At 39.8% G+C, this 21,975-nt stretch overlaps 1 long non-coding RNA gene across 1 annotated transcript; it reads left to right on the forward strand.

Moving 5' to 3' along the window:
* Positions 1-19,772: 19,772 nt before the first annotated feature.
* Positions 19,773-20,418, forward strand: LOC147631867 (uncharacterized). Its single transcript, XR_015267262.1, has 3 exons — positions 19,773-19,883; positions 19,977-20,251; positions 20,337-20,418. It is a non-coding gene; the product is annotated as an uncharacterized LOC147631867 (long non-coding RNA).
* Positions 20,419-21,975: the final 1,557 nt, after the last annotated feature.

The following is a 21,975-nucleotide window of genomic DNA, read 5'->3' on the forward strand; positions in this document are numbered from 1 at the left end:
GAACCCTGGGAGCTATGGTGGTTGAGAAAAGCAATGTAATAAAGAACAACAGTGCGTGAAGACGACGATGAGCTATCCACAAAATGGGTCCCCCCTTTGGTACGTAACTTTTTGTAAGGGACAGACTATGCAGGCTGAGAAGCATATTCAATTTTGGATTTTTTAGAGAATTTAACCAGGCTTAGTGATTTTAAGGGTACATTCACACACATCCTATATGTTAAGCATCAAAGGCCTTGTTCATATGCTATATTAACCCCAAATTTTCCAAAGGAAGATGATGTTTATACACATGCGTTCCGTACCCGATTATGGTTAAAATGGAAGTTGTAAAACATTTCACCCATGTACTTAGGGGCAACCGTTCTTGAGCTTGCATTATGCTCAAAATGAGATGTATATTCACCCATTGGTATGAGGGTTGCCCTGCCCCCGCTGAGCTCACCAAGAAGCTCAAAATGGTTTTGTAATAGTGTGCATAGGCAATGCACGTGTGAAGTGCATGCACATGGGTTGGTTTCCACCCGAACATTTATGTTCAAATTGGACTCAATGGTTCCGCTATGAGCGAGTCGGCACAAAATGGATTCAGTGTCTAAGATGGTAGACACGCGCACACACATTCATTGGCTAACACTCCAATGTATCATTGAGGGTGAGTGTTGAGAGGTTGCGATTACGGTTGTGCAATGCTACATTGATATGGGTGATGGGTGAGTTGTGGAACACCTCGATTAAGAGGGGGTATTGAGAGATGTAATTGTGCTGTTGTGTGTATGTGGGAAAGGACCCTAGAGGTACAAGATATTGTGGTAAGATAAGAATGCCACATGTAATATTGTAAGAGTGGAAAAGGGAGTGCCACATGGATGATCATGTGTAAAGCGGGATAAGGCTAGAAGTCCTATATCATTGTATGGTTCATGGGGAATGCAATAGAGATCTTGTGTTGAGTGTGCAATAAATCCCTCTCTCTCTCTCTCTATTCATGGAGTTTCTAGTGTGTGGTATAACCCACCTTAATCTTATGCTTAATCTTGTGTTTATCACACGATGATCAATCCCATACTGGATCGTTAACAACAAGAGCATAAGAATGGCCAAAGGGCCATCCATCTAGAGTGGCCCCAAGGCCCATTCTTGCATGCCCAAGAGTATCAAGAGTGGCCCAAGGGCCATGCCGCCAGAATGGCCCAAGGGCCTTTCTAACATACACAAGAGCATCAACAATGGCCCAGGGACATTCTAGCATATCTCTACTACAGCCATTATAACATGCACAAGAGCATCTAGAGTGGCCCCAAGGCCATGCTAGAATGTCTCAAAGGCCATTCTTACATGCTCAAGAGCATCTAGGGACATATTATAATGGCCAAAATGCCATTCTAACATGCATAAGAGCCTTAAGAATAACCCTTTGGCCATTCTCGCATGGCCTTAGAGCCATTCTAGCATGCTCAAGAGCATCTAGATTGGCCCTAGGCCATGCTAGAATGTCTCAAGGGCCATTCTTACATGCTCAAGAGCATTTAGAGGGGCCATAGGGCCATGTTAGAATGGCCTAAGGGCCATGTTAGAATGGCCTAAGGGCCATTCTAACATACATAAGAGCATCAAGAATAGCCCAAAGGCCATTCTAGGATGCCTTAGAGTTATTCTAGCATGCTCAAGAGAATCTAAAGTGGCCCAAGGCCATGCTAGAATGTCTCAAGGGTAACTAGTACATGCTCAAGAGCATCTAGAGTGGCCCCAAGGCCATGCTAGAATGGCCTTAGAGGCATTCTAACATTCTCAAGAGCATCTAGAATGGCCCTAGGGCCATTTGAACATCCCCAAAAGAATCAAGAATGGCCCAAGGGTTATTCTAGCATGGCCCTAGTGACATTCTAGCATGCTCAAGAGCATCTAGAGTGGCCCGAGGGCCATTTTAACATGCACAAGAGTATTAAGACTTACCCAAGGGACATTCTAGCATGCATAAGAGAATCTAGAGTGTGGTCCTATGGCCATGCTTGAATGACCCTAGGGACATTCGATTATGAAGAAGGGCATTTAGAGTGGCCCTAGGGCCATGCAGAATGGCCCAAGGGCCATTCTAATATGCACAAGAGCATCAAGAATAGCCCAAGAGCCATTCTAGCATGGCCTTAGAGCCATTTCTAACATTATCAAGAGCATATAGAATGGCCATAGGGTCATTTTAACATTCCCAAAAGAATTAAGAATGGCCCAAGGGTTATTCTAGCATGTCCCTAGGCCCATTCTAGCATGATCAAGAGTATTTAGACTGGCCCCAGGGCCATTTTAACATGCACAAGAGGATCAAGACTTGCATAAAAGCATCTAGAGTGGTCCTAGGGCCATGCTTAAATGACCCTAGGGCCATTTTGTTATGGAGAAGTACATCTAGAGTGGCCCCAGGGCCATGCTAGAGTGGTCTTATGGGCCATTCTAACATGCGTAAGAGCATAAGAATGGCCCAAGGGCCATCCTAGCATGCTCAAGAGCATACAGTGTGGCCCCAAGGCTATGCTAGAATGGCCCTAGGCCCATTCTAACATCTAGAGTGTCCCAAGGCCCATGCTAGAATGGCCCTAGTCCCATTCTAACATGCACAAGAGAATCAATAATTGACCATGTGCCATCCTAGCATGGGCCATTCTAGTATGATCAATAGCATCTAGAGTAGCCCTAGGGATATGCTAAGATAGCCTTAGGACCATTCTAGCATGATTAAAAGCATCTAGACTCTAGAGTGGTCCCAAGGCCGTGCTATAATGGCCCTAGGGCCATTATAACATGCTCAAGAGCATAAGGACTTGCCCAAGGGACATTCTAGCATATCCCTAGGGCCATTCTAACATGCTCAAGAGCATCTAGAGTGGCCCCAAGACCATTCTATCATGCACAAGACTATCAAGAATGGTGCAAGGGCCATTTTAACATGCTTTGAAGAGCATATAGAGTGGCCCCAAGGCCATGCTAGAATGGCCTAAGTGCCATTCTAACATGCACAAGATCATCTAGAGTGGCCCCAGGGGCATGCTAGAATTTCCTGAGGGCCATTGTAAATGCACAAGAGCATAAGCATGTCCTGAGGATCTTAGGCCATCCTAACATGCTCAAGAGCCTCCAGAATGGGCCCAACGGCCATGCTAGAATGGGCCGAGAGCCATTCTAACATGCACAAATGCACCAAGCATGGCACAAGAGCCATTCTTGCATGGCCTTTAGGCCATTCTAGAATTCTCAAGAGCATTCAAGGGTGGCCCCAACTAGAATGGCCCAAGGGCCATTCAAAGGCCATTCTAACATGCATAACAACATCAAGAACGGCCCAAGGGCCATTCTAGCATTGTGTTAGAGCCACTCTAACATGCTCAAAAGCATCTAGAGTGGGCAAGGGGGACATGCTAGAATGTCACTAGGGATATGCCAAAATGGCCCTAGGGAGATGCTAGATTGGCCCTTGGGCAAGTCTTGATGCTCTTGTGCATTTTATAATGGCCCTTAGGTCACTCTAGATGCTCTTGAGCATGCTAGAACTAACCTAGGGCCATGCTAGAATGACCCTTGGGCCATCCGTAATGCTCTTATGCATGTAACAATGGTCGTAGGGCCACTCTTGATATTCTTGAGCATGTTAAAATATCCCTTGGTCCCTAATACCATTCGGGCATGGCTCTGGGGCCACTCGAGATGTTCTTGAGCATGCTATAATGGCCCATGCTAGAATGGCCCTTACACCATTCTTATGCTCTTGTGCATGTTACTAGCGCCATTCTAGCATGACCTTGGGGCCACTCTAGATGTTCATAAGCATGTTAGAGGTGCCCTAGGGCCATGCTAGAATGACCATTTGGCCATTCTTGATTCTTTCATGCATGTTAAAATGGCACTAGAGCCGTTCTAGCATCGTCTTGGGCCCACTCTAGGTGCTCTTGAGCATGCCTAAGAATGGCCCTTGGGCACTTCTTGATGCTCTTGTGAATGTTAGAATGGCCACTCTAGATGCTCTTGATCATAATATAATGGCCCTAGAGATATGCTAGAATGGCCCTTGGTCAATTCTTGATTCTCTTTTGCATGTTATAATGGCCCTAGGGACATTCTAGCACTACCTTGGGGCCACTCTAGATGCTCTTGTGCATGCTAGAATGGCCCTAGGCCAAGCTAGAATGGCACTTGGTCCATTCTTAATTCTTTTTTGCATGTTTAAATGGCCCTAAGGGCATTCTAGCATGGCCCTAGGGAAAGTCTAGATGCTCTTGAACATGTTAGAATGGCTCTAACTAAGACCATACTAGCATGGAATTGGGGTAGATGCTCTTGAGCATGTTAGAACGGCCCTTGGGCCACTGTAGATAAATTTGGGAGTGTTAGAATGGACTTTGGGACATTCTAGTATGGCCTTTGGGGGCACTCTAGATGCTCTTCACCATGCTAGAATGGCCCCTGGGCCATTCTTGATAGTCTTGTGCATGTTACAATGGCCCTAGGGCCATTTTCAATTGCACAAAAGAATTAAGAATGGCCCAAGGGTCATTCTAGCAATGTCCCAGGGCCATTCTGACATGCTCAAGAGCATCTAGAGTGGGCCATGCTAGAATTACCCCTAGGGCCATTCTAACATTCATAAGAGCATCAACACTTGCCCAAGGGCCAATCTAGCATGGTTTCAAAGCATCTAGAGTGGCCCCACGATCATTGTAGCATGTCCCTTGACCTCTCTAGATGCTTTTTCGCATGTTAGATTAGCTCTAAGGTAGTCCTAGAATGGCCCTTGGGCCATTCTCCATCCTCTTATGCATGTTAGAATGGCCTTTGAATGGCCCTTGGGCCATTCTAGCATGGCCTTAGGGCCACTCTAGATGCTCTTGAGCATTCTAGAATGCCCTTGAGGCCATGCAAGAATGGCCCTTGATGCATTTGTGCATGCTACAATGGCCCTCCGTGCATTCTAGCATGACCCTGGGGCCCACTCTAAGGGATCTTAAGCATGCTAGGATGGTTTAAGCATATCTAGAGTGGCCACAAGTTCATGCTAAAATGACCTAAGGGCCATTCTAACATTCAAAATGTTAAAAATATGGCAAACACCTCATTAGAAATGTTGTATGAGGCACATACCTTGTACATGCACTATGCACATAAAACCACACAAATGTCATAGATACATGGGAAAATGTGTTCAAAGGTTATTTTTCGTCATTACCATTATGTAAAAGGGTCAATTGGTAGCTCAAAATCAGCCAAAAGAGGTCATGGGCTAGGTGTGATTAGATCAGTCAGCTCTTGAATCTAGGAAGACAGGTCACTTTTAGGTCCATGAATAAAAGAGGGAAGGTGGAGATGATTTAGATCAAGGTTTAACACCTAATTGCAGCTTAATATCATGTACTCTAGCCTATATAAGAGGCTCACATCTAATGGAATTCATCAAGCTTCTTTGCCTCCAATTATGTTGTCATTATGAGCATCATTAAGGTAATCATTTTTTATTAGTTTTTAATACTTATGCTTAGCATCATTTCCATTCAATCATGTGTAATCACCATATTTGTTCCTCCATAGAAAATTTCAACTTGGTATCAAAGCTTGGTTCTCTCAGCCCATACACCCTCTCATTCATCACCCCTTAATACCTTCATTAAGCCTCTAATCCTCCTTCCCTCCAAAATCCCAAAAAAATAGGATTCGGATAGCAACCTGGTTGAGGAGCCCTGGCACATCTCTAGACTCACACTTGAACTACATGAAAGGTCTCCTAACACAACTTGCAGCAATGATAGATCTCAAGATGGATGAAGACATCTCCATTGTGTATTACTCAAGTCTTTACCTGAAGAATATGATCATGTAGTCACAACCTTGACTAACATGCCTACCTCAAAGCTTGTGGACATTGAATCTTCTCTTCTTGAGGAAGAGAGAACACTAAAGACCAAGCAAATGGAATCTTCATCATCTACTTTGCTTACTGAACATGCTCTTTATGCAAGATCTAACAAGAAAGGCAAATACAAAGGTAACTCTCACAAGGGCTACAATACTCTTGTTTGTGACTTTTGTCACAAGCTTGGCCATGAAGAGAAGAATTTTTTTGGTAAGAAGAAGATGCAACGAGCCTATCTCATGGAAGAGATGTAGCTGAATGAAGACCAAGAGGGAAACAAGGATGAAGACAAGGGCCCCCATCATGAGGCCCTATCTATGATCTTTTTTGAACATTTATTCTAAAGTGTTATTGTAAGGCACTACCCTATACACATGAGTTCCCTCTTCACTCATACATGCAGCCACGTCATTGTCACACTCTTCTAAAGTCATCCCATCCCTCTTTTGTACACATGACTAAAGCCTATAAGTTCACATTGGCATAACGTTGTATGGCATTGTCAGTCAGACCACACTCATGTATGTTATCACTGAGCATTTGTAAGATTCCTCCCTCTAGCTTTTGATAATGTAAAGATGTAAGAACCTCTCCTTCAGTCTCTTGTAATCATCCCCCCCTTCAGAATGGAAAAAGATCTTGTTTGACCCTGTTTTGGTCTAGAGAGAGAAAATATTCTACAAAGAGGTAATACAGTTTTGAAATATTTTTGGATAAGTATTTTCTACCAGCCAATAGGAAGTGATCCCCTAAAACAGAATTTTAATCAAAAATTCCCAAGTTATATTAGATTTGAACAGTGGGTGAGCCAAGGAGTCCCCTAGTTTAAAGTTCTAGGCCTTATCAAATTATTTTGAATTTAAGGTTGGAAAATAAAAATTAAAGAAAAATGGAAAAATTTAGAATTCTCCATAAAAACATAGTAAAGAAAGGCTCACAAGGTGAAGATGCAATAATCATGAGTTTCAGATATTTAAAGGAGACTTTTAGGAGGCCTTTTGACACCTCAGGAGAGAGAAAACCCCTCATCAAGGAGGCACCTAGAAATCACATCAAAAGGGGAATTTTTTTATTCAAAAAAATCATAAAGTGGCTAGATATTTCATCTCTCATCTCTCCTCTTCCAAACTAGATCAAAAACTGGGCATAACTAGTCTAAAACTTGTCCAAATTGGATCAAACTGTAGCTAGAAGCCTCTAGATCCTAGTTAAGCTTGGTTGGTGGCCTCCCTTACCTATAAATAGAGCCCCATTCCTTTGTATTTTCATCTTAGTGTATTTACATGCTAGTGTAGATTTCATTTTAGTGTATTTTCTTCTTCGCTCTTCCTTGCCTCTCCATTGTAAAGCTTTGGTGCTTCACTAAACCTCTTCGTCTCTTGAAGATTACCCTCTTCTCTTGGTGGCCAAGCCTCTTCCTTGAGGGCTACACAACTTTTACAAATAACAAGGAAACGAATCAAGCAAACCAAGAGTAAGCCTAAACAATGATGCTTACTCTCTTTTTTTATGTTAATCTTCTTCTCAACCTCTCTCATGCTTGGGAAGCATTTTATTTTATGGGTTTCCTCTTAAAACCATGCCTTTCTTCATTTATGTTGTTGTTTAGATAAAATAATGTTTATGTTTATGCATAAACTAATTTTTATATTAAAAGTGGAATTTTAAGCATTCTCATTTCATAGAAAATGTGGGAAAGCTATGCCAAAATTTATATCATTAGAAAATGAATTTATGCATAATAAATTAGTTTATGTTTATGCATAAACTAACTTTTATATTAAAAGTGGAATTTTAAGCATTCTCATTTCATAGAAAATGTGGGGAAGCTATGGCAAAAATTATATCATTAGAAAATGAATTTATGCATAATAAACTTTATGCTAAAAGTAGAATTTTGAGCATTCTCATTTCATAGAAAATGTGGGAAAGCTATGGTAAAATTGTTATCATTAGAAAATGAAGGTTTATGCATAAACTAATTTTTATATTAAAAGTGAAATTTTGAGCATTCTTATTTCATAGAAAATGTGGGGAAGCTATGGCAAAAATTTTATCATTAGAAAATGAATTTATGCATAATAAATTTTATTTTAAAAGTGGAATTTTGGGCATTCTCATTTCATAGAAATTGCGGGAAAACTATGGTAAAATTTTATCATTAGAAAATGAAGGTTTATGCATAAATTAATTTTTATGCTAAAAGTGAATTTTGAGCATTCTTATTTCATAGAAAATGTGGGGAAGCTATGGCAAAATCTTTATCATTAGAAAATAAATTTATGCATAATAAATTTTATGCTAAAAGTGGAGTTTTGAGTATTATTCATTTACCAAAAAAATAAAGAAGGTTATGCACAAAGTTTTATAGAGAATTATGGAAAGGATTATGAATCTAATTCATTTAGATAAAAATGAATTAGTATGTGTGCATAAATGTTTTATGCTGCTGAAAGAGGAATTATGGGTATAATTAATTTTGTAAACCCCAGAAGGATGTATGCATAGATCTTTTATTCAAAAAAAGAAAAATTGAGCATATTTTATTTTGGAAAATTTGAAAAAAGAATGTGAAAATATTTATAGGGATGCATCGAGAAAACATGGATAAATTTTAATCAAAAAGAGGAATCATGAACATATTAAACTTTGGAATTATGAAGTATACGTCTAGATTCTCGAAAGATAGAATCTTATGTACACTCTGAACAGGAAAAGGATTTCCCAGAAAAGACCAAAAACATGCTTAGTTGGATGAATGTAAATACTTGTGTGACTGACTTATTCCTAGATTCCCTAGGAAACGAATCTGGAATTCTTGAAAGGATCAAGGATTCAAAAGTGAATGAAAATTTAGACTTAATTAAATTAAGTTAGGAACTAAGCCAAGTAATTAGCCGAGACTTAGAAAGTTCTGTCATCAGTAGGAAAAGTAGAGTAACTGTACTCTTAACCTAGTTGATTGTGGAATAAAAATTCTGATAACTAGATCAAGAAAAGTTGATAATCCAACCTAATTCTCTCAAAGCAAAAAGAGACCATCTTTTTTGTGGAAATTAGAATGTGTGAAGTGATGTGGTTGATGTGGGTGATGTGGATTGATGTGTGGGTGATATCGATTAATGTGGATTGATGTGGAGTGATGTGGATTAATGTGGATATTGTGTGGATTGATGTGGATTGATGTGTAGAAAGATGTGGAGTGATGTGAATTGATGAGGATTGATGTGGATTGACGTGGTTGATGTGTGGAAAGATGTGGAGTGATGTGGATTGATGAGGATTGATGTGGTTGATGTGGATTAATGTGTGGAAAGATGTGGAGTAAAGTGGATTGATGTGGTTGATGTGGATTAATGTGTGGAAAGATGTGGAGTGATGTGGATTGATGTGGTTGATGCGGATTGATGTGTGGATGATGTGAATGATGTGGGATTATGTGAATTAATGAGGAATGATGTGAAATGATGTGGAATATGGGATGACTCACCCTCACGGATCGTTAAGAGAGCATCCAAAGAGAAATGATATGGAAAGATAGGAATTTTGTTTGAAAACTGTATTTGCATATGAAACCTGTTTTTCAAAGAATGTTTTACATCAAGAATGTTGGGGAAGCATTTTGACTATCTTATGGAATGAGGTCATGGTGGGGACCTAAGTGGAAAATGTTACAAGCTGACAGAGAGTCAAAGAAGGATGTCTCACGTGGCAAGGTTAGCCGAGATCTTAACCATCCTCGGTTCGGTTAAAATAGTGAACTTTCGGTATAGTGGATGAGGAGGAAGCGGCCTATGAGTGAAGGGCTAGGTCACCTGCGAAGGAGCCTAGAGGGTGCTGACCATACGATGCTCAGGGGTCACCCAGGATACCCACGCGTACGTCGAGGAAGAAAATGAGTTGAATTTGGACCCTGGAATTGGAATACTGAGGATTATGATGGAAACCCTATGGTTTTATTGTAATTCTGTTTGGAAATAGTTGAGTCTAAGAAAAGGAAATTTCATATTGGGTGTGTATAAGTGGTGTGTCTATTTAATTTTTGCATGAGTGCCGGCTAGGGGACATGGGAACTCTTTTCCTTGGTACTCGAGACAAAACATAACCAAATTTTTATATTGGATCCCATCAATACAATGTTGGGCAATTGGCTCTAACCCATGGGATTGGATAGGGTTAGGCTGGATCGATGGATTCCTATAATAAAGTTCAATTATGTTCAAGTAATGATAGTTGCAGTAAGTCACGGGATAATTCTTGTTCTATGGAAAAGAATCAGCGGTTGTGCCTCTTTTAATGGGGAAAAAAGCATTGGTCTCTTATGAACCAAGTGCAAGTTCCTCCTTTGATTGGCCATGCAACCCGCGGGTTCGGTCGGAATACAAAGGATAGAACTTTAAGGCTCTTGACTACATTAGAATATTTTTCTTGGAGGAATGGCCTATGCTTTCTGGGCAAGGAAAGTTTTTTCCGGGTTCGGTTTTAGAAGAGCTACAGGACTAGTCTATTGCCTGGACATTCGTGGGCGAAGCCCCGAGTGGGAAGCTTTGCCCTGCGCATGAGGTTGCTACTTCCACCTGCTATGCACTCCAGAGTTCGTTGCACAGAGAGGGCAGGGGTCTCATAGCTGGTATTAGAGTAATTTGGTTGAAGGTAATAAACTAAGAAGCAAGAAATATCAAAAATTTATGAGTTACGAGTGAAAGATTGTAATTATGTGTTGAAATTTGTATGAGTTGATATTCAGAAAGGAAATTCATAAATTGAAAATTGGGTTTTTAGATGGAAGTACCGCATTTTTGTGGAGGCCTAGATATGATGGCATTTGCCTTATAACACGAAGGGGAGCCGTGAATACTCGTATATACCATGGGTATAACTACAACTGTATACTGACAATATATATACGAGTGAATCTAAGACCTTGAAGTTATGAGCAAAAATGCTATCCTAAATGATGATTTCAAATGCTAGTTGATATGATTTTAGAATTCTAGTTGAAAATTGATTAATTGATTTGGACTCTGATTGAAGGATGATGATTTTTTTTGAATTCCGGTTGAAAGTAGGTGAGTTGAATAAGTCATGATGATGATAAATGGAGAGAATTCCACTGATGATGTTAGTAGCTTGGTAGATGATCGAGACTTTCAGTAGATCACTATAAGATTAGTGGACCATGCTCACAGATTGTTCGCAGCTTGAACTTTGGCCCAGTAGACCCAATTGTGGAATGACAAATTGAGAACCTGTATAACTAAAATTCCCATGGGGAATGTTCAAATGTTAATTGGAAATTACTGGTTTGATGGACCATTATTGTGTTAAGGATATGAATGATCTATTTTTTGATAATGAGCTTTGTATGTTTCTTCCTATAGAAGGGATCTTTATCCCAAGATTCTAAGAGGGTTAACTAAACTTTAAGGAACCCCAAAATCAGTTGGATCTAAAGTTTAACTCCGCGTCTAAATGCATGTGAACTGACAGAACGCGTGTATACGCCCGTGTATGAGCGCGCCTGAGAAGTTCTATACACGCGCTTTTATACGCATGTCTCTGGCCGCGATGATTAAATTATAAATAAAGTGGTCTTTTCATGTGAGCATCTTGGTTAAGTTGGAAAAAGGGACTTAACAAAGAATTTTCATATTGATAGGATCATGGATCGAGATCGTCATGGTAGAAAGGTTAGCCTTCGACTCGATGAGGAAGAGTTTGACCTAGATGCTTGCAAAGCTCTTCATAGATCTCAGCCTGGACCTTTCAAAATTGAAGAGGAGCACTTGGGAGAAACAGTAGAGAAGTGGATCGAAGCTATGGAGGAGTACTTCAAGGTCACAGGTTACAACGATAAAAGTAAGGTGGCTCTTGATAGGCTGAAGATCATAGAGACAACTAGAGTAGGGTGGAGGAACCACTGTAAGACAAACCGCTTGGATCAGAACACCCAGATGTGGGATGATCTCTAGACATACCTCAAAAAGAGATTTTGTCCTCCAGGCTTCTCGGAAACAAAGATGAATGAGTTCCTTGAGCTAACCCAAGGGTGCCGAACTATGGAAGAAACATCACCAGGAATTCGCTCTCCTCCTCAAATACTCACGCCACCGCTAGATGAAGAACATCTGATGGCCAGGTTCATTCGGGGAATGAACGAACCCATGGATACCTTGGTGAAGAATGCTAAGCCAGTTTCTATGGCTGAAGCACTGCGCCAAGGCCTTTGATGTCAAGGTCAAACAAGGCCAACACCCTTGTCTTTCAAAAGATTCCTAACCCCAGAAAGTGACTCCAACTTTCCACCTCCTAAGAGACATCAAGGTCCTAATCAAACCTAGGATACGGGAAGTTTCAGAATGGAAGGAAGGCCTTTTTCTCGAAACACAATTCCCTGGAACTCAACTTCATAAGTTCCACCCTTGAACAGAGGAAATAGATGCTTTGACTACCAAGGATATAGTCATCGTAGCATGGAATTCCCAACTCCTTTTGGATCAAGGTTTTCAGGACAAGGAAGTCAAGGACTAAGATTCCAAATTCCAGCTCCCTCCTTCGAGAGTAATCAAGGTCCCTCCCGTCAAATCAGGGAAACCCCAGAGGTAGATTCCCTAACCAACCCTCAGCTTTGATGCAAAGTAATGCAAGACCTCAGTCTCAGAATTGGAAAAGTCAAAGAGAGAGGTTCCCAAATCATCCATCTACTTCCAAAGCAATAACGCTTGAAGTAATAGAAGAAGAAAGAGATATAAGAGATTATCCTCTAGCTCTGCAAGATGAGGAAATCTCGCATTTTTTAAGTGGGGTATGATGTAAGATTCCTCCCTCCAGCTTTTGATGATGTAAAGATATAAGAACCTCCCCTTCAATCTCTTGTAATCATCCCCCCCTTTAGAATGGAAAAAGATCTTGTTTGACCTTGTTTTGGTCTAGAGAGAGAAAATGTTCTACAAAGAGGTAATACAGTTTTGAAATATTTTTGGATAAGTATTTTCTTCTAGCCAATAGGAAGTCATCCCCTGAAACAGAATTTTAATTAGAAATGTCCCCTAATTCAAAGTTTTAAGCCTTATTAAATTATTTTGAATTTAAAAATGTGATATCCTTATCCATTAAGGTTGGAAAATCAAAATTAAAGAAAAATAGAAAATTTTGGAATTATCCATAAAACAATAGTAAAGAAAGGTTCACATGAGGTGAAGATGCAATAATCATGAGTTTCAGATATTTAAAGGAGACTTTTAGGAGGCCTTTTGACACCTCAGGAGAGAGAAAACCCCTCATCAAGGAGGCACCTAGAAATCACATCAAAGGGGCATTTTTTAATTCAAAAAAATCATAAAGCGGTTGGATATTTCATCTCTGCTCTCCTCTTCTTCCAAACTAGATCAAAAACTAGTAAAACTTGTCCAAATTGGATCAAACTGAAGGTAGAAGTCTCTAGATCCCAATTAAGCTTGGTTGGTGGGCTCCCTCACCTATGAATAGAGCCCCATTCCTTTGTATTTTCATCTTAGTGTATTTACATGCTAGTGTAATTTTCATTTTAGTGTATATCTTCCCTCTTCCTTGCCTCTCCATTGTGAAGCTTTGGTGCTTCACTAAACCTCTTCTTCTCTTGAAGATTACCCTCTTTTCTTGGTGGCCAAGCCTCTTCCTTGAGGGCTACACAACTTTTTCAAGGTAAAGAATCAAGAAAACCAAGGGTAAGCCTAAACAATGATGTTTACTCTCTTTTTTAATGTTAATCTTCTTCTCAACCTCTCTCATGCTTGGGAAGCATTTTATTTTATGGGTTTCCTCTTAAAACCATGCCTTTCTTGATTTATGTTGTTGTTTAGATGAAATAATGTTTATGTTTATGCATAAACTAATTTTTATATTAAAAGTGGAATTTTAAGCATTCTCATTTCATAGAGAATGTGGGGAAGCTATGGTAAAATTTATATCATTAGAAAATGAAATTATGCATAATATATTTTATGCTAAAAGTAGGATTTTGAGCATTCTCAATTCATAGAAAATGTGGGGAAGCTATGGTAAAATTGTTATCATTAGAGAATGAAGGTTTATACATAAACTGATTTTTATATTAAAAGTGGAATTTTGAGCATTCTTATTTCATAGAAAATGTGGGGAAGCTATGGCACAACTTTTATCATTAGAAAATGAATTTATGCATAATAAATTTTATTCTAAAAGTGGAATTTTGGGCATTCTTATTTCATAGAAATTGCGAGAAAACTATGGTAATTTTTATCATTAGAAAATGAAGGTTTATGCATAAATTAATTTTTATGCTAAAAGTGAATTTTGAGCATTCTTATTTCATAGAAAATGCGGGGAAGCTATGGCAAAATCTTTATCATTAGAAAATGAATTTATGCATGATAAATCTTATGCTAAAAGTGGAGTTTTGAGCATTATTCATTTGGCAGAAAAATAAAGAAGGTTATGCACACATTTTTATAGAGAATTATGGAAAGGATTATGAATATAATTCATTTAGATAAAAATGAATTAGTATGTGTGCATAAATGTTTTATGCTAAAAGAGGAATTATGGGTATAATTATTTTTGTAAATCCCATAAGGATGTATGCATAAATCTTTTATTTAAAAGAGGAATATTGAGCATATTTTATTTTGGGAAAATTGGGAAAAGAATGTGAAAATATTCATAGCGATGCATCGAGAAAACATGGATAAATTTTAATCAGAAAGAGAAATCATGAACATATTAAAGTTTGGAATCATGAAGTATATGTCTAGATTCTCGAAAGATAGAATCTTAAGTACACTCTGAACAGGAAAGGGATTTCCTAGAAAAAGACCAAAAACATGCTTAGTTGGATGAATGTAAATACATGTGACTCACTTATTCCTAGATTCCCTGATAAAGGAATCTCGAATTCTTGAAAGATCGAGGATCCGAAAGTGAACAGAAATTTAAACTTAATGGAATTGAGTCGAAAAAAAGTTACCTTTAACTAAGCCAAGTAATTAGCCAAGTCTTAGAAAGTTCTGTAGTATAGGAAGAGTAGAGTAACTGTACTCTTAACCTGGTTGATTAAGGAACAAAAATTCTGATAACTAGATAAGGAAAAGTTGATAATCCAACTTGATTCGCTCAAAGCCAAAAGAGACCACCTTGTTTGTGGAAATTGGAATGTGTGGAGTGATGTGATTGATGTGGATTGATGTGAGTGATGTGGATTGATATGTGGGTGATGTGGATTGATGTGGATTGATGTGTGGGTGATGTGGATTGATGTGGATTAATATGGATTGATGTGGATGTTGTGTGGATTGATGTGTGGAAAGATGTGGAGTGATGTGGATTGATGTGGTTGATGTGGATTGATGTGGAGTGATGTGGATTGATGTGGTTGATGTGGATTAATGTGTCAAAAGATATTGAGTGATGTGGATTGATGTGGTTGATGTGGATTGATGTGGAGTGATGTGGATTGATGTGGTTGATGTGGATTAATGTGTCAAAAGATATTGAGTGATGTGGATTGATGAGGATTGGTGTGAATTGATGTGGTTGATGTGGATTAATGTGTGGAAAGATGTGGAGTGATATCGATTGTTGATGTGGATTATTGAGGATTGATGTGGATTGATGTGTGGGATAATGTGAATGATGTGGGATGATGTGAATTAATGAGGAATTAATGTGGAATATGGGATGACTCACCCTAGCGAATTGTTAAGAGAGCATCCAAAGAGAAATGATATGGAAAGATATGAATTTTGTTTGGAAACTGTATTTGCATATGAAACTTGTTTTTTAAAGATTGTTTTACGTCAAGAATGCTGGGGAAGCATTTTGACTATCTTATGGAATGAGGTCGTGTGGGGACCTAAGTGGAAAATATTGCAACAGCTGACGGAGAGTCAAAGAAGGACGTCTTGCGTGGCAAGGTCGGATGAGGTCTTGACCAACCTCAGTTCGGTTAAAATCGTGAGCTTTCGGTATGGTCGATGAGGGGCCAAGGAAGTGGCCTATGAGTGAAGTGCTAGGTCACCTCTACGAAGGTGCCTAGAGGGTGCTGACCATATGGTACTCGGGCTCTAGGTCACCCAGGATACCCATGCGTGCATCGAGGAAGAAATTGAGTTGGAGTTGGTTTCTGAACACGGCATGGATCTAGTTGATTAGCCTTGCTGGTCTTCAACGGATGAGTTCATGGCTCTTTTTGATAAATAGATCTTGTTGGTTGATCTAGCTGATCTTCAAATGGCGGAGAGTCCATATGGATTTTATGAAAAAATCTTGATTATACTCCTGGATACTATGAGCTCGAAACTATTGAAAAGGCCCCTGAGTGAAGTATTACGTGAGCCCAGAGGGACTGACCAGGCGGTAAGCGTTCTGGTTGCCGATGATGTCATAGGTACGCTGAGCAAGGAATGAATGGAATTAGACTTCATGGTTGAAATTTGGAAACGGTGGAATTTGGACCTTGGAACTGGAATACTGAGGATTATGATGGAAACACTGTGGTTTTATTGCAATTTTGGTTGGAAATAGTTGAGTCTAAGAAAAGACAATTTCATATTGGGTGTGTAAGTAGTGTGTCTATTTAATTTTTGCATGAATGCTGGCTAGGGGGCTTGGGAACTCTTTTCCTTGGTACCCAGGACAAAACATAACCAAATTTTTATAATGGATCCCATCAATATAGTGGTTGGTAGGCAGTTGGCTAACCCATAGGATTGGATGGGGTTAGGCTGGATCGATGGATTCCTATAATAAAGTTCAATTCTATTCAAGTAACAATAGCTGAAGTAAGTCACGGGATAATTCTTGTTCTATGGAAAAGAATCAACGGTTGTGCCTCTTTTGATGGGGGAAAAAGCGTTAGTCTCTATGAACCAAGTGCAAGTTCCTTCTTTGATTGGCCATGTGACCCATGGGTTCAGTCGAAATACAAAGGATAGTTAGGGTTCTTGAATACATTAGAAGATTTTTCCTAGAGGAATCGCTTATGCTTTTTGGGCGAGGAAAGTTTTTTTCAGGTTCGTTTTGGAAGAGCCGCCGGACTAGTCCCTTTCCCGGACATTCGTGGGGGCAAGGCCCCGAGTGGGAAGCTCTGCCCAGTGCGTGAGGTTGCTACTTCCGCTATTAGCACTCCAGTTAATTAGGCTTATGAGAGTCAGCATGACCAACTGTATCATTGGGTGAATTGAGTGTTTGAGGACAGGTGCTAAAAATATGGCAAACACCTCATTAGAAATGTTGTATGGGGTAGCACGGTATGAGAAACTCCTAACCTCTAAACAAGAGAACCGAAAGCTCAGTGTATGGATAGACCACCTATCCACCAGGAGCAAGACCCTGCCTCTCCCACACATTCACAGAGAAGCCTTGCTTCAAGGCTCGGCAACTTTATCCTTGGTAACACAGTCTAAAGAGCCACAGCCTAGGGCGAGAGGTATGGAACATCGACAAGAAAGTGAGCTCACGCCGTCTCTAGATCCTAGAGAAGAAATAGGGTAGAGAGAAAACCATAAAACCCAGATCCAACCACCCCTCTGGAGAGCCATGCGTGTCTCAAGAGTGGATGATTCATATAGAGCCCCAAGACCCATACAAAACCTAGGGCCAGGTTCGTCTTCCCAAGGACCTGAAACATCATACTAGAGAGAAAAGGTCTACCCAGGCCCATCACATCAGCCCAGTCCATATACATCAACACGTCTCTTTGTTCACCTCTCACGTTGCACTTGAGACGAGATGTAGATGTATGCTCTTGGTGTGATTGTGGCACTCATGACAATGGTGTGGATGGTTTTGGGGCCACGCATGAGGATCCAACTATTGGAGACTGGGTCAAGTTTGTTGGCTGCAAGGAAGGTATTCTAGAGTCTTCTTGAGTTGGGGGCTCTCTTTCAAGCTCAGATTGGCAATTCTTAAATTCTTCAAGAAATAGATCAAGATAATTTAGTAAAAAGGTAGAAATCCCCAGACCTTTTTGTATATGTATAAGTATGTAGATGTATATGTATCTATGTATATGTATATGTATATGTATATGTATATGTATATGTATATGTATATGTATATGTATATGTACATGTACATGTATATGTATATGTACATGTATATGTATATGTATGTGTATATGCATATGTATACGTATATGTATGTAGGTATGTATCTATGTATATGTATGTGTATGTATATGTATGTAGGTATATGTTCTATGACTTTGTGCTCTAAGAACATGCCACATCTTTTTTCCTTATGATTGTTTGTAGTTTGGACATTTGTTTGGGGACATTTGTCATGCATTTATTCAAGTAATCTAATACTCCCTACGTCCAGTCCAATTCTATGGTTTCCAAAAAAACTAGATGGGCCTAGCACTATTGGGGCTGGTTTGGGCATGGTGGATCCAGCACAGTGGGGCCCATTAGTTGATGATGGGTGAATGTTTCTTTCCTAGAGGTTTCTTTGAATAGGGCCTATAGTTACGGCCCGATCTTGGTTTTGGTATCCGGCCTTGTGAGCTTACTGATCTACTCTTTGAAGTTGTGTGCTAGGATCTAGAGCTTTCACCATCCTGAATGTTTTCTTAGACATGTAGTAAGGTTTGTGTGTGAGGTTGATGTTTTCCTATAGACATGAAGTAGGGTTTATGTGTGAGGTTGATCATATCTATCTGTCATTCACAACTCAATCTTTTTGCTACTCATATTCAGGGCAAAAGAGAGAGAGATGGCTCCAAGAAAAGCAGGAAAACAACAGGCAAAGACTAAGAAAGGTATATGATGTGAATAGCCAAGATTCTATTGAGATTGTGTTTTAATGTTTTTAGATATGCTTACTTGGGCTTGGTGTGTATGTCTTATAGACAACAGGGGATACTCACTTAGATCTGGGCATGTTTGTTTGACTCTTAGCGAGGAAGCTCAATCACGGACACCTGTGTCCTCACATGTATCTCCTATATTAGAGAGGAAACAGAAGCGCATAATTCTCTTGTTCATGAGGAAGAAGTGCTTGTGTTGGAGAACGAAATGAGCTCACCTCCTCCAACTAACACGGAGATGCCTGAATCTAGTACTGGTCAAGGGGAGACCCATAGAAGGCTTCTTAGAAAATCTATTGAATTGGGATTACTTGGTGATGTATTCACTAAGTTTTTTGTGCAACATAATTTCTCTACCCCATTGGTCCCTTTATGTAGGCTGATTCCAAATGAAGCCATCCGTATAGTTTCTAGCCAACTTGAGGTTTTTCGTGATTCCTTTGACTACCATGGCTATGTCGAAGCATCTCCTCCTTTTTTAGTTTCACTTACACGTCCCGGAAGCTCTATGTATTTCGTGGTCACACAAATAGACTTGCAAGAATGGGGACCAAACTGGGTGGTACAACATGACAGATTTGAGGATGAAATCAGAGGAACTGAGTGGGAGGATCTCAATGGTGATAAGAAGTTTCTTGTTTGGGATGGCAATCATCGTGTGAAGGCATGGATGTCTCGAGTGCGTGAAGGTATGTTCTTTTGAATGCCATAGAGTGATTTTATGCAACATTAAAAGTAATATATTGTAATATCTTTATTTTGTTTTCTCTAGCTTGGTCTCATAGCCCCTCATGCCATGTCCGGGTCAAATGTCAATTTTTGGTTATAGACAAGAAGCAAGAAGGAGAATTGATATTGGCTTTGCGATCTCAAAATGAGTAAGTGATCTCTCTCTACTTAATTACGGACATTGTAAAGTCATTGTTAAGTTCTTGGCTCATTGTGACTCTTTACAACAGATTGGTGCGCACTAGTGTTACACCCACATTGTCACATGAGATCTTCATGTTTCAATGATTTGGAATGGCGGACAAATCATCCATATTGGACTACCTTGGTGAAGACGTAAGGAGGTGGGCTTTAATGGAGCTTAGTTTGGAGCGATGAAGTGGAGAGCAATGGTACAATGCTCTAGCTACAATCTTGGCACAGCTTGTGTGGAAGGTAGTGTTTACATTTCCCATCTTTTATTAATAAACGGATTATCAATGTTTTTTAATCGTGTGAGTGATAATGAGTCCTTTTCATTATACGTAGACATCGTTTGAAAATGCGGTGAAGCAAGCTATATCATGCATTGATAGACATGCCATGGGGTTGCAAGAATATGAGACAAAATGTGAGAAAGCCAGATGTGGTGTAGAGCAAACATTTCGAGATAGAGCGTACAAGATGCTCATAATTGCAAACCCATCCAATGGTGATGCATTCTTTCAACTCGTATATAACTATGATTGGTCTAAGAAGGGATTGGTTGCTCTGACCAAAGAAAAGCTCTACACAGTCGCTATATCTCGGATTTCAACTCAAAGGTATGTCACATGTCAATAAACTTCCCTTAACATAAACTAACCTTAACATCTAATCTCTTATGGCTTTGGTATGATGCTGAAATAGGAAGACGGAATTGCTTCAAATGCTTATGATCGGGAGGGCAAAGGACAAGGTAATTTCGGAGATGTTTGGGGATAACAAAAAGACGTTGCTACATATGAAGAAAGAATTGTATTGGGAAGAGCTAATAGGGGAGGCAGACTCTATTTTGGAGGGTTTATTGGTATATGATGATGTTATCTACGTCCCACCATTTATGCAATAGAAGAGGAGTGATCGAAACACATACCATCGGCCTTCCATGAGGTGTGGGCAAAGATTGGAAAAGTGAAGGAAGGCCAAAAGCAACCTGAGGTGGAGAATGCCGTAAAGAGGGTTGTCTACAGGTATATATCTTCTAATGCCATTCTATTTTTGCAAAAAATACATATACGCATTAAAAAAAATATTTTAGTGGTGTTTGTTTTATTTTGGATATGTAGGTGGTGCAGCTACTCATTGGCCAAGGTCTAATGGATGAAGAGACGGAAGCAATCAAAGAATGGGTAGATCCAAATTCCTCGGAAACAATGTACCCGAAGGAATGGGTTGAGAGAGGGGTTTCTGATTGGGAATATAAGAGATGTCCTTGGTGGTTGGACTATCCTCTAAATCATGTGCCTCCAAGTGAGGAGCTCCTAGAAAAGGTACTTTTTTGCTTTCTACTGAATTATATGCATGTAAATGTATATGTAAATCTTTTTACCTATACAAATACATACCTTTACATATATATAAATATATATAAACTATCCATATGCATATACATATTAGATACATATACATACAGATATATACATATACAAATACATATATAAACACATATGTACATATACATATGCATACATAAATACATACCTACATACATACACTAAATTATATACTAAATTCCTACATACATACAAAGTTCATGTTACATTTAAGATTTGGCATGATAGATTTTAAAGAAACATTGTTAAAATTTGAAGTTTATTTTGGGATTTTTTAGAAAATGCAAAGGAGATGCTGTTCAAATTTTTTATAAATTTGTACATACATACATACATACGTACATACATACGTACGTACATACATAGTTCATGTTACATTTAAGGTTTGGCATATCAGATTTTAACGAAACGTTGTTAAGTTTTGATATATACATACCTACATACATATACAAGGGGAGGGTCGATGGAAAAACAAGGAGGGGAGAGGGATACGCAAGGGGGGAGGGAGGGGAGAGCCAGTGGAGGGAGGCATAGGGAGAGTGAGGAGACGGTGTCGGCAACATGGGAGGGGAGATGGAGGCGCAAGGGGAGAGGGCAGGGAGGGACGATGACAACAGGGGAGGGGAGAGGAAGGAACAAGGGGAGAGGGAGTGGAGGGCCGTCCACAACAAGGTAGGGGAGATGGAGGCACAAGAGGAGAGTGAGGGGAGAGGGAGGAACAAGGGGAGAGGGAGTGGAGGGCCGTTGGCAACAAGGGGGGGGAGAGGGAGAGTGAGGGGAGAGGGAGGAGAGGGCCTAGTAATAGGAGACCCCCCTTCATAAGAAGCAAGCGTCTAGCCCGCACATTCAAACCAAATGTGCTATGATGGTGACCAAACTTTGCAAGTGTGTCCATGTGGACCCATTCTCACTCTTGCAAATCCAAGCTCATTTAGTTGCAATGTTGTGCGGGC

The sequence above is a fragment of the Cibotium barometz genome, chromosome 14 (assembly GCF_041138505.1).
Source record: "Cibotium barometz isolate CiBa-2024 chromosome 14, ASM4113850v1, whole genome shotgun sequence".
Lineage (NCBI taxonomy): Eukaryota > Viridiplantae > Streptophyta > Polypodiopsida > Cyatheales > Cibotiaceae > Cibotium > Cibotium barometz.